We start from the raw sequence: 12,771 nt of genomic DNA on the forward strand, positions 1-12,771 counted from the left end.
GTTCACGTCTACAAAACAGTTAAACAGTTGAGTTTGAACAATGCATCATGTCTTGTCAAAGCTTCACTATAGGTGAAGGAGTTGAGAAGTTGGTGTTTTTAAAGCCTATTTAAAACATGGTCGGTCTACAGTACATTATTCTACTGAAGTCCAGTCCACCAGTTATTTCCGGGTTAATCCTGTAACTCTGCCTCACACTGGGCTAGTCAGACACCCACCAGAGCCTCCCTGGCCAGGGAAAAGGGAGGGAGAGGTGAGGACAGGAGACTATCTCAGACCCACGGGAGCAGGGGCATCTTGTGTTTGGTATATGGATTAGACTCCACACACCCTCACCATCCAAGCCCCCCCTTTTGTTTACTCTCCAGTGACCAATTCCTGGACCAATACCCCATTCCTTGCTGAATAGTTAACTAAATGAGTTCCAGTGAGTTATGAGGCTTCAACAAGTGAAAGGACAGCACTATTGATGTTGACACATGATCAAGTCATACTGAGAATTATGGTTTAATTGACGTTAGTTTAATACTATGCCATGGGCTGTCTGTGTTATTTCCTGTGAAGCAGAGCGCACGTGCAGGCAGACTGAACATTATACTACTCACTGTTACTGCCCCCTTGTGGGGAGAGTCGGAAGAATTGAGCTTTTTGACCAAATTGTTAAAATTTAAAATTTGTCATTTAGCAGATGCTCTTATCCAGAGCGGCTTACAGTAGTGAGTGCATACATCTTCATACTTTTGATTGGGTTCCTATGAACATTATCACTAATATTAATGACTGATTGTTTCCCTACCTATACAGGTAAAGATTGAGCTGCCCGTCCATGTTCATGAGAAACACCACATCCTCTTTACCGTCTACCACATCAGCTGTGAGATCAGTACCAAGACCAGCACCAAGAAGAGAGAGGGAGTCCAGTCCCTGGGTAAGACTAGGAGCGGTCTGTGTGTGAATGTGTGTTTTTTTTTTTTGAGGGTGTGTGTGTGTCTGTTTAGTGTATTTGTCTTGAGTGTGTGTATCTACCATCTACCTCCATTACCTTAGACGTCCATCTCTCTCTGTAACAGTGGGCTACTCCTGGGCCCCTCTGTTAGATGGCAGGATGCAGTCTATAGAGCTACAGCTGCCTGTGTCTGCCACCCTGCCCCCTACCTGTATGACAAGACCCAGGATGCCAAGAAGGTACAACCCTCTGGACACTGGAGAGAACCTGGGGTCAGGGAAGAGGTTTCTCCTGCTTGTATGCTAGTGGCATATGACTGAGATGACATTGATTAAAACATTTGGAGAACGATATTATGAAAAACTATTAGGGGTGTAATGGTACACGTATTTGGTACGGGGACCTCGGTTTTGTCCGCACTGAACCCGAATGAATACATTTTTAAAAATTAAAAAATACAAAATCAAACAGTAGGCCAATAGGCTATGTTTACACTGCGTTGTAGGCCTGTGCCTCTTGAGTAAAACCCAATTTCAGGCTATTCCATTAAAACGACAGCAGCATCTTTGCACGTTGTAATAAAAGTTTGAATCTTAATTGATGCATTTCAAATTGTCTTTTTGTGAGGCGCAGCCGGGAACTAAACTCAGCAAAAAAAGAAACGGGATGAGCCTGCAGGAAGGCTACCACATGAGGGAGGAGGATGTCTTCCCTGTAACGCACAGCATTGAGATTGCCTGAAATGACAACAAGCTTAGTCCGATGATGCTGTGACACACCGCCCCAGACTATGACGGACCCTCCACCACCAAATCGATCCCGCTCCAGAGTACAGACCTCGGTGTAACGCTCATTCCTTCGACGATAACCCCGACTCCGACCATCACCCCTGGTGAGACAAAACAGTGACTCGTCAGTGAAGAGCACTCTTTGCCAGTCCTGATGGTCCAGCGATGGTGGGTTTGTGCCCATAGGCGACGTTGTTGCCGGTGATGTCTGGTGAGGACCAGGCCTACAAGCCCTCAGTCCAGCCTCTCTCAGCCTATTGTGTGCGTTCCTGGTGTAACTCTGGCAGTTGTTGTTGCCATCCTGTACCTGTCCCCCAGGTGTTATGTTCGGGGACGCGAGGACGATCAGCTGTCCATCCTGTCTCCCTGTAGCGCTGTCTTCAGTGTCTCACAGTACGGACATTGCAATTTATTGCCCTGGCAACATCTGCAGTCCTCCTTGCAGCATGCCTAAGGCACGTTCACACAGATGAGCAGGGACCCTGGGCATCTTTCTTTTGGTGTTTTTCAGAGTCAGTAGAAAGGCCTCTTTAGTGTTCCTAGGTTTTCATAACTGTGACCTTAATTGCCTATCATCTGTAAGCTGTTAGTGTCTTAACGACCGTTACACGGGTGCATGTTCATGGTTCATTGAACAAGCATGGGAAACAGTGTTTAAACCCTTTACAATGAAGATCTGTGAAGTTATTTGGATTTTTACGAGTTATCTTTGAAAGAGGGTCCTGAAAAAGGGACGTTTCTTTTAGTTCTGTACAATGTCGAGTGGTGGGGTTGATGGACCAGACTTGGAGGATCCTCCATCATTTAAATCTCCAGATGAGAAACATTTTGTCTTCCCAGTAGATTACTATGGCGATGGACAGAGAGTGGTGGATGAAACATTAACAGTATGTTGCCACATTTACACTGACATCACCCCAGTATAACAGAGCAAGATGGAAACGCAAATAAACAATATCGTCTCTTCTCTGCATTCAAGCAGCCCTTGGCAGCTGATTCTGACCTGGCCAAAGAAATTACAGGAGCGATAGGTAGGCTATTTTTTACAGTCTGGTTTATAGCCGCAGATATGCACCCGTTCTCTGTGGTTGAGAATAGGGGGTTTCAGCACCTCATGAAAGTGCTCGAGCGACGTTAAGAACCTCCTTCTTTTAACCATTTCAGCAAACAGGTAGTACCATCTCTATATAAGCAAACCAATGCAAAAGTTTTTAATTAATTGGCCACTTCAAGACCCAATGCAGTGAAAATACATATTTTCCTGAGTTTAATATATATTTACATACTGAGGTTTTGATAATTCTGTGAAATTGTGAAAATTATGCTAATGACCTTTTAGTGTAAGAGCTGTTTGAAAAGACCGCCTGAAATTTCAGCCTGTTTTGGTGGGATGGAGTTTTGGCCTCTCTGGTGACATCTGAAGGAGGCAGTGTCATGGTGCATTCGTAACCAAGTGGGAATTAGGAATTTAACTCATACGACTGGGATCTTTATGACCGGTCATCACACTCGGAATTCCAACCTTTTAGAGAGCCGACTTTCCGACCTGAAGATCACAGTCATGATTTGACCTCATTTTTTTCCAGAGTTCCCAGTTGTCTTGAATGCACCATAACATCCCAAGCACCCGCTTTCCCACATGGTGACCTCTGACCTCACCTACTAAGGAAATTGCCTCTATTACAGTATTTTTGGCAGTTTAATGCAACAACAAAACATTATTTATGAAGAGCAATTTATTAATGTTTTTTTTTTTTAACACTATACTTGTTTACAAGCGTGATAGCTGTACTTTTGGTTCATATTTGACACAGCTTGTTGGCCATTAGCCTGTCTGCATTTCTCAACAAATTTCAAATTTAGATGAATGCATCCAACTGGTATTTATGACTTCACAACTGCTAAATTCCCACCTCCCACGTAGTTACAAACACAGCATCAGAATGGAATGCCAGGAACATTATGAATGGCATTTATTTTTCCCGCTGTACCGAAACCAAACCCTCACTCCAAAACCGCAATACGTACCGAACCTTGGCTTTGGTGAACCATTACACCCCTGCACACTATGAGTTATTGAAAAATGCAGGATACTGAAATGACATTTGTTTTTTTCTCCTTGCAGCCAGCGCCAGATATAAAATGGGTAGAAAACAGCAAGCCACTTTTCAAAGTGAAGACCCATGTAGCTTCAACAATATACCCTGAAGTATGTCTTCTACCTTCCAACATTAAAACAACTTGTTAAAGCTATTGTAACAAACACCATAAGACATCTGTGTTCTGTATTTCTCTGTCTAGGATCTGCACCTCCACAAGTTCTTCCAGCACTGCCAGCTGATGAGGTCCTCCTCAGAGGGCAACCCAGCAGAACTCATCAAGTATCTTAAGGTGAGAGAGACACTTCTGTTGTGAAGCCTCATTTATGCTATCACTTGGTATTGCTGTCTCTCTGACTTCAACCCTCATAAATTTTAACTTAATTTCCTGCAGGTCATGCTCTCTCTCTCTCTCTCTCTTTGTCTCTCTCTCTCACTCACAACCCTTTCTCTCTTTCTCGCCATCTCTCTCCCTACTTCCCTCCCTTCCCTAGTGCCTGCATGCCATGGAGGCTCAGGTGAACATTCAATTCCTCCCCACTGTGCTGATGCAGCCGTTTTGAGGTGCTCACCACGGCAACCAAAGAAGCTCAAGAAATCGCTGTCAACTCCACCCGAGTCTTGACCCCTGACCCTATGACGTTATCATGATCTGACCCCATGAAATAGTGACCTAGACATAGTCAGAGTTGTGAATGTGAGTTATAAGTCAATTGATTTGAAAAGGCCTTTTTTTCGGTTGTCAAATATAACACAACAGTCACTGTACAGGAGTTTGCTAAACGGCACAAACAGATTTGGGACGAGGTTATTTGAAATGTGTTTATGGAAGCGTTAATGGATGTAGGTTGAGGAAAGTAACCATAATATTCTAACTCTTCAGTGTGATTATACACGTCGTTTCCCAGTGCCATGAGGAAGGACTGGAAAACTACCTGCGCTCTTTTCTGAAGGTAAAAACGTCAGGCATTATACACACACGACAGTCAATAATCATTTTGGGGCTCCCGAATGGCGCTGCGGTCTAAGGCACTGCATCTCAGTGCTAGAGGGGTCACTACAGACACCCAGGTTTGAATCCAGGCTGTATCACAACCGGCTGTGATTTGGAGTCCCATAGGGCGGCGCACAATTGACCAGTGTTGTCCGGGGTAGGCCGTCATTGTAAATAAGAATTTGTTCTTAACTGATTTGCCTAGTTAAATAAAGTTTACATTTAATGAGCAGAATCAATGCCTGATCCTTGCCTTACTGATGAATGTAAAGATGCGTAATGCATTTTCAGTTGAAAGTTACTTCAAGTTCATTCATTTCTCATTTGGGATAATGTTCAACATACCATGGAAAGTGATAATGTGAAGGTTGTGTATTAATACCTATTTCTGTGTTGTGTCCCCAGTATGTGTTTGTGTCTGGGAACTCTGGGACCACTCATGAAGTCCTGGCCACCGCAGTTACAGCCATCCTCAAACAGACAGCAGATTTCAACACCAGCAACAAGCTGCTCAAGGTGTGTGTGTGTGTGTGTGTGTGTGTTTACATCCCCATTAGCTTTTGCAGGAACAGCAGCATGCACACACTTCTTTACTTGTTACGTTCAAGCAAAACATGTACATTCCCATACTGACCAGCAGGTATCACTGCAGCACATGCAACTGAACCAGCCACTTGTTCCTTGAAAGGGAAAGTGGATTCCTTACATTCTTGTGTCGCTAATAAGCATGTTTTGACAGCCCACCATGTTTTCGAAACAATTACTTTTGCGCAGCTTTCTATTGTCAGTACACCCAGGATTCTTGCACACGAAGCCGGTATTATAAAGGCCATATTATAGAACCCATTGATGTTTTTTGATGTTGTCAGACTGTTGATATGATCTTTCTTAGGAAGGATGCATCCCTAATGGCATCGCATTCCCTTTATAGTGCACTACTTTTGACAAGGGCATTATGCAGGCCTCTGGCCCAAGGTAGTGCACTATGAAGTAATAGGGTGGCAATCGGGACGCTATCTAAATGTTTCACAATTGAGCAGTAGGTCCAACTTTTCTGTCCCTCTTCTTCTTTTCTAGTATTCTTGGTTCTTCTTTTAGACAATGGCCAAATCCGTGGCCCAGTACCTCCAGGAGGGCAACAGGATCAAGGTCGGTGCATGTTCTATTCTGAATAGGGGTTTATCTTGTGTCCCACATCGAAAATAGTGCACACACCCACACAAAACAGCCATCCCTGACAAGCCCTCAGGTGGAGGGGAACAGTTAGCATTCTTTCTATGCAAATATTTATCATGTGGCGCTGCAGTGTTACATTTCACACACTCTTTCCTCACTGCAAAAAATGTGGCAATGAACACTTCCTCATTCTACAGATATGCAAAGTTCAGTTGGTGATAAGGATATTCCTGCTTGTACTCCTATCTTGGCAACTGTTTAGAAACAGGCCCAGTAAAATTAAGACTGAAGCCTTTACTGCCTTATTAACTAAGGTTGCATAATATTTACTAGTACATTTGAGGATTTTACAAGTTGTGCACATTTTAGTGAGTCATGTTTCATCTCTTAGGCATCCAGCTATGGTGAAAGAAATCTATTTCTCAATGACCAGAAGAGCACACTTGCTCCTTCCTCCCATCCTATTGGTTAATATAAGATTTGTTTATCTGTAGTTGGGGCGAATCAGAACCACAAATCCACACACTTTATACCCATAGAACATCCATTGAGCTCAATTGGAAAATTGCCTTCCCCCAAGTTATGGTTCAGCCCTTATTGAACTGAATTGTCGCTCGGCCCAGAGGTTCACATGCCCCGGGTCACCATCTTGTCGACATCTATTAATGAGCGTGTTGTGTCCTACCAGATGCCCCGTGCCCAGAGGTTTCCAGACAGTTTCCACCAGGTGCTCCAGTCCTTGCTGCTGTCCATCATGCCTCACATCACCATCCGCCATGTTGAGATCCCAGAGGAGGCCCGCTGTGTCAACCTCAGCCTGGCTGGCTTCATCAAGGTCAGGCCCCCATACATTACCTGAACCATACACTACAAGCCCCCATACATTGCCTGAACTATACACTACAGGCCCCCATACATTAAAGTACCTGAACCATACACTACTTGCCCCCATACATTACAGTACCTGAACCATACGCTAATGGACGGACATAATACAAAATACACTGTTGCTGTTCTGAAAAAGGAATACTGTTGATATTGAGGTCTTCGTTGAAGACCAAACTCCCTTCTGAAACTAGTGATAATGTGTGGTGAATTCAGTGTACGTGTAAGTGAGGTGTTGTATGTGAAAGATGTCCTTGGTGTGCTTAGTTGGTTAGCCCTGGTCTTCTCAATGCCCTGATCTGTGTTTGTCTCCATAGCGCTGTCTGACCTTTATGAACAGAGGCTATGTCTTCAGCCTGGTCAACGACTACATACATGTGTGCCTTCACACTCAAAGAACCCAAGGTACTCGACACCAACAACCGTACCAACCACAGTACCTCTTAAATTGTTGATCATTTTATTATATACACGTGTATTATATAGGTCCTGTACAATAACCTTTCTGCTATTGTTGATCATGTATCATTAATGCAACTTGGGAACTAAAACAGCCTGCTGTACAGGCTTCTATAGACAGTAGATGCACATTGACTGTGGGAAATGTGCCCTACATAGAAAATAAGAGCGTGCTATAAGGGATCATGAATGGTAATAGTATAATTAAACAGGCTACACAGCTGACTACCATAACATAACACAGTATGACCCTGGCAGGTATAATAAAAAGCCTCTAGCAGTCCTTCAACATGCCTACACATTTGATCAACACTATATTATCAGCCTTCCCATATTTGACTAACAAATAAAAATCAACGTGTACATCCATTTTTTTTATTAACCCTCCGATTGCCGGTGGCTCTACAATGTTTTGTCTCTGGGATGATTTTCAATCCCAATCTCAATCATTTGTAGGATGAAAATAAACCATTTGTTTCTGGTCATCTTAAGTTCCAGTACGTGTGTGTTGGTAAAATGATGATTAAATGACTGAACAAATCATTTTAAATGGAACTGTAACTAAGTAAAACTTATACTCTGTTTTATTATATCTGATTAACAATATGAGTTCATAAGAAGGGATTGTAAGACACGGACAAGGAGTAATTAAAGTTAATGAACACCATTCCAACTAGGAAGAAACAAATGGGTTGGGGACTGTGTAAACACATAAGGTCGTTAACCTAGCGTTGAACCTACAGAAACTCCTAGGTTTTCTGTTAATTAGAACTGTCAGCTCAGTGGTGATCGATAATGTTGAGGGGTCAAAAGTTACCTAGGAGTGTGTTAGTAAGTTAGAATGAACTTTTCACCTCACTTTGTCCCGGTCGAGAGGAGGGGATTCTGTTAAAGCAATGAAATGACGTCATGATCTGTATATAAACTGTTGCTCGTGGTTAAGTGTCAGCGCGCTCCGAGAATAAATTCTGTTACCTATTATTGAAAGACTGGTCTGCGTCTATTTTATGCAAACAAGAATATTATAAATTCTCATAAAATAGATTAAGGGTTTTCAATTGATGAAAGCACATTGGCATAATTAAATTACAGTAACTGGGTGTTGTCTTAGGAGTTGTTTTGTAACGCTAGAGCGGTTTGTTGACTGACAGGTCTTGACAGAGATGAAGTTTGACTTCTTGATGACGGTGTGTAACCACGAGCACTACATCCCCTCAACCTGCCCATGGCCTTCGGCCGCACCAAGCTGCAGAGAGTACAGGGTAAGGGGCTCCTAATCTCACGCCATGCTTCTCTGTTATATCAGCCACCATAGAAATAAGTATGAATAGAAAGGGAGTCACCATTCAAGTCAATGATGACATAGTGGGTGGATTGGCATCCATTTTGAGTGTACCCATGCCTAGAAGGCAAGTCAGGAAGTGTACCCGTTAATCTGTGCTGTGATTTGTTGAGTCAACTCAACTGGCATTAGAAAAAATCAATTCCATTGCATGAGCCACATCAGTTAGCATCATTTGAATGAACATTCTACATTGCCATGGCAATCCAGCATCCGTTGATAGAACATTCCAAAATACCATGGACATGCTTGCATCCCAATACCAGACAGCCATTGTGAGTATACAGTACCAGTCAATTGCCAGGGTTAGAGCTTCCAAGTCCGTTCTGTTCATTCTCATTTCTAGGCGTGCCATACACAACCATCTATTACTGAGGTGCATAACTCAGGCCTTGTTCTGCAGTTTGTGCTGGTTTTCCTTTCTCCCTGGTCACTTAAAGGGAAACTTCACCACTTTTCAACCTTATATTCATCCTCAATATGAGTTTGAAAAGTGGTGAATTTCCCCTTTAATGTATCAATTAATGTAACTGATGGAAAAAATGTACTTGCAGTACAAGGACCCTTGAGGATCAAGTCTAATACAGAGCAGACCATGTGGAGTCTAGCAAAAGGGGGGTTGTTAAATTAATTATATGAATGATATTTACCAAAGCCACAGTATATTCTTGTAATAGTACTGCATGCTATGTTCATTTATTTTACTCATTTGTTTCTCCTCCCTCTTGTTTTGCTTGTGGTTGTCAGATTTTATTTCGTACGCGACGGAGCTTTTTGGCACAGTAGGTGCCATGTTTGAGTCGGCATGCAACTGAGTCGGCATGCAACTAACCCACTTCTGCTACCTCCTTCTATCCAGGAAACTCCTAAACTCTTCATGATTGCTAAAATCCGAACCGCCTGCTTGGACCAATGTTTTGTTGTGGCCTGGAGATTGTCACACTTGCTGTCTTTGAACGAGGAAATCTAATTACTTTTCTCTGTTTGATGTTTTGACTGATGATTTCAGACGAGGGGAGAGTATTTATTGCTGCCGCTGCATGAGGGACTGCTGCCATACATTCTCTCTCTATTCCTCTCTTCCATTTTCTCTCTCTCCCTTCCTCTCTTCTCTCTTGTTGGCTGCTTTTCCTTCATTCTAGTCCAACTCATCCCAAACCATCTCAATTGGGTTGAGGTCGGGTGATTTGTGAAGGCCAGGCCATCTGATGCAGGACTCCATCACTCTCCTTCTTGGTCAAATAGCCCTTACACAGCCTGGAGGTGTGTTGGGTCATTGTCCTGTTGAAAAACAAATGATAGTCCCACTAAGCGCAAACCAGTCGGATAATGTATTGCTGCAGAATGCTGTGGTAGCCATGCTGGTTAAGTGTGCCTTGAATTCTAAATAAATCACAGATAGTGTCACCAGCAAAGCAACCCCACACCACCTCCTCCATGCTTCACGGTGGGAACCACACATGCGGAGATCATCCGTTCACCTACTCTGCGTCTCACAAAGAAATGGATATTGGAACCAAAAATCTCACATTTGGACTCAGCAGACCAAAGGACAGATTTCCACCAGTCTAATGTCCATTGCTCGTGTTTCTTGGCCCAAGCAAGTCTCTTCTTATTGGTGTCGTTTAGTAGTGGTTTCTTTGTAGCAGTTCGACCATGAAGGCCTGATTCACGCTGTCTCTTCTGAACAGTTGATGTTGAGATGTGTCTGTTACTTGAACTCTGTGAAGCATTTATTTGGGCTGCAATCTGAGTTAACTCTATTGAACTTATCCTCTGCAGCAGAGGTAACTCTGGGTGAGCCAGTTTCATCATAGCGCTTGATGGTTTTTGCAACTGCGCTTGTTCTTGAAATTGTATGGATTGTCTTAAATTAATGATGCTGTCATTTGAGTTTGATTAGATTTTAACAGGGACAGTGCACATTAATCAATGTTTCAGTAGAAGTGCCGGTTTTAGCCAGCCGGCTAATTTTCAACCGCAGTCTCTGGGCAGGTTATTAAAAACAATTACAATATAGACAATCATTGAGCAGTGAGCACACGCAGAGCAACATAGGACAAGCAAGACATAGCATACAGACAGAGCAACATAGAACAAAAAGCAGAAAGACAAAATTCATAAAAGCAACAAAAGCAACACACCTCACAAGCTATAGACAACATGGAAAGCGACAATACACAGCTAGGGATTATGTTCACAAATCAAAAAAATTCAAGCATTTTGTGAAAGTGTGATATGTGGTGGAGGTATGTGTGTCTGATGGCAGTGTATTCCAGACATGGGAAGCTCTCACAGAGAAAGTGAATTTACTAAATGTGCTTTTCCTTAGGGGAACTATACAGTCACCTCTCATGGCAGACCTTGTGGGTCTGCTACCATATGTTTGGGTTTTCTGTTTAACAAAAATACTGAGTGGAGGGGGAGCCAGGCCATTTAGGATCTTGAATACAAGACATGCGTTGGTGTATTGCACAAGATTTTCCCAACTCAGGAGCCTATGCTTTCTGAGGATGTAACAGTGATGATGGCTATTGGGCTTCCTATCAAGCACTTTGAGAGCCTGTTTGTAGACAGACTGAATAGGTTTTAATGTTGTACAGCAAGTTTGGGCCCAACTAGTCAAGCAGTATGTTAAGTGGGGGAGTATCATAGATTTGAAGTACAGTTTTACTACCTCTGTAGTCAAACAATTTCGTATAAATCGGAAATTAGCTAGGTTGAATTTGGTTATTTTGAATTTGTTTTTTCACATGCTTTTTAAAAGAGAGGTTGGAATCGAGTATGATGCCAAGGTACTTAAAATCAGATACCACCTGGAGCTTCTCCCCTGGCTCAGTAGCATCTGTTGCCCTCTTTGTGAAGAACATGCAAACAGTTTTTTCACATTGAGATGCAAACACGAGTCACTGTCCCACTTTGTAACCTGGACCATTACAGTAGTGAGTTCTCGTGCAGCTTGTTGTTTGCTCTTTGCATGCACATATATCACTGTATCATCTGCATACATTTGAACTTCAGACCCAGTACAGACAGAAGGCAGATCATTAACGTACAGGCTGAACAGGAGGGGCCCCAGTATTGACCCTTGGGGCACGCCCACATCATAGCTAAGAGTGAGCGACAGCTCATTGCTCACTCTGACACACTGAGTTCTGCCTTCAAGGTATGATTTCATCCATCTCAAGGCATTGGGGGAAAAGTTGGACTTGGACAATTTTGTGATGAGAATCTCATGGTTAACAGTATCAAAATGTATCTTTGCTTATTTGAGCTGTTCTTGCCATGATATGGACTTAGCCCTATTTGGTAAAAGACCATCTTCTATATACCACCCCTACCTTGTCACAACACAACTGATTGGCTCAAACGCATTAAGAAGGAATGATATTCCACAAATGAACTCTTAACAAGGCACACCTGTTAAATGCATTCCATTTGACTACCTCATGAAGCTGGTTGTGAGAATGCCAATAGTGTCCAAAGCTGTCATCAAGGCAAAGGGTGGCTACTTTTAAAGAATATCAAATATATTTTACTACATATGTGTTATTTCATAGTTTTGATTTATTCACTATTATTCTACAATGTAGAAAATAGTCCAAATAAAGAAAAACCCTTGAATGAGTAGGTGTGTCCAAACCTTTGACTAGTACTGTACATCAAAACATATACAATTACATGTAGAAAGTGTTCATGGTCTCATAGGTGTTTCTCTGCTTTCCCTGGTTAGAAGGTGGTGGTGTTTCCCTGGTTAGAAGGTGGTGGTGTTTCCCTGGTTAGAAGGTGGTGGTGTTTCCCTGGTTAGAAGGTGGTGGTGTTTCCCTGGTTAGAAGGTGGTGATGTTTCCCTGGTTAGAAGGTGGTGGTGTTTCAGATTTGTGAACATAATCCCTTTCTCTGATTTCCCTGGTTAGAAGGTGGTGGTGTTTCAGATTTGTGAACATAATCCCTTTCTCTGATTTCCCTGGTTAGAAGGTGGTGGTGTTTCAGATTTGTGAACATAATCCCTTTCTCTGATTTCCCTGGTTAGAAGGTGGTGGTGTTTTGCATTGGAGAAAAATGTTGCAGAGTCCATGTGTT

The 12,771-nt window shown here is 42.7% G+C and overlaps 1 pseudogene; it reads left to right on the forward strand.

Annotated features, from left to right (window-relative positions):
* Positions 1 to 12,771, forward strand: part of LOC110532966 — an 88,044-nt pseudogene that overhangs the window by 19,211 nt on the left and 56,062 nt on the right.

Source organism: Oncorhynchus mykiss, chromosome 9, assembly GCF_013265735.2.
Source record: "Oncorhynchus mykiss isolate Arlee chromosome 9, USDA_OmykA_1.1, whole genome shotgun sequence".
In the NCBI taxonomy this organism is placed as follows: Eukaryota; Metazoa; Chordata; class Actinopteri; order Salmoniformes; family Salmonidae; genus Oncorhynchus; species Oncorhynchus mykiss.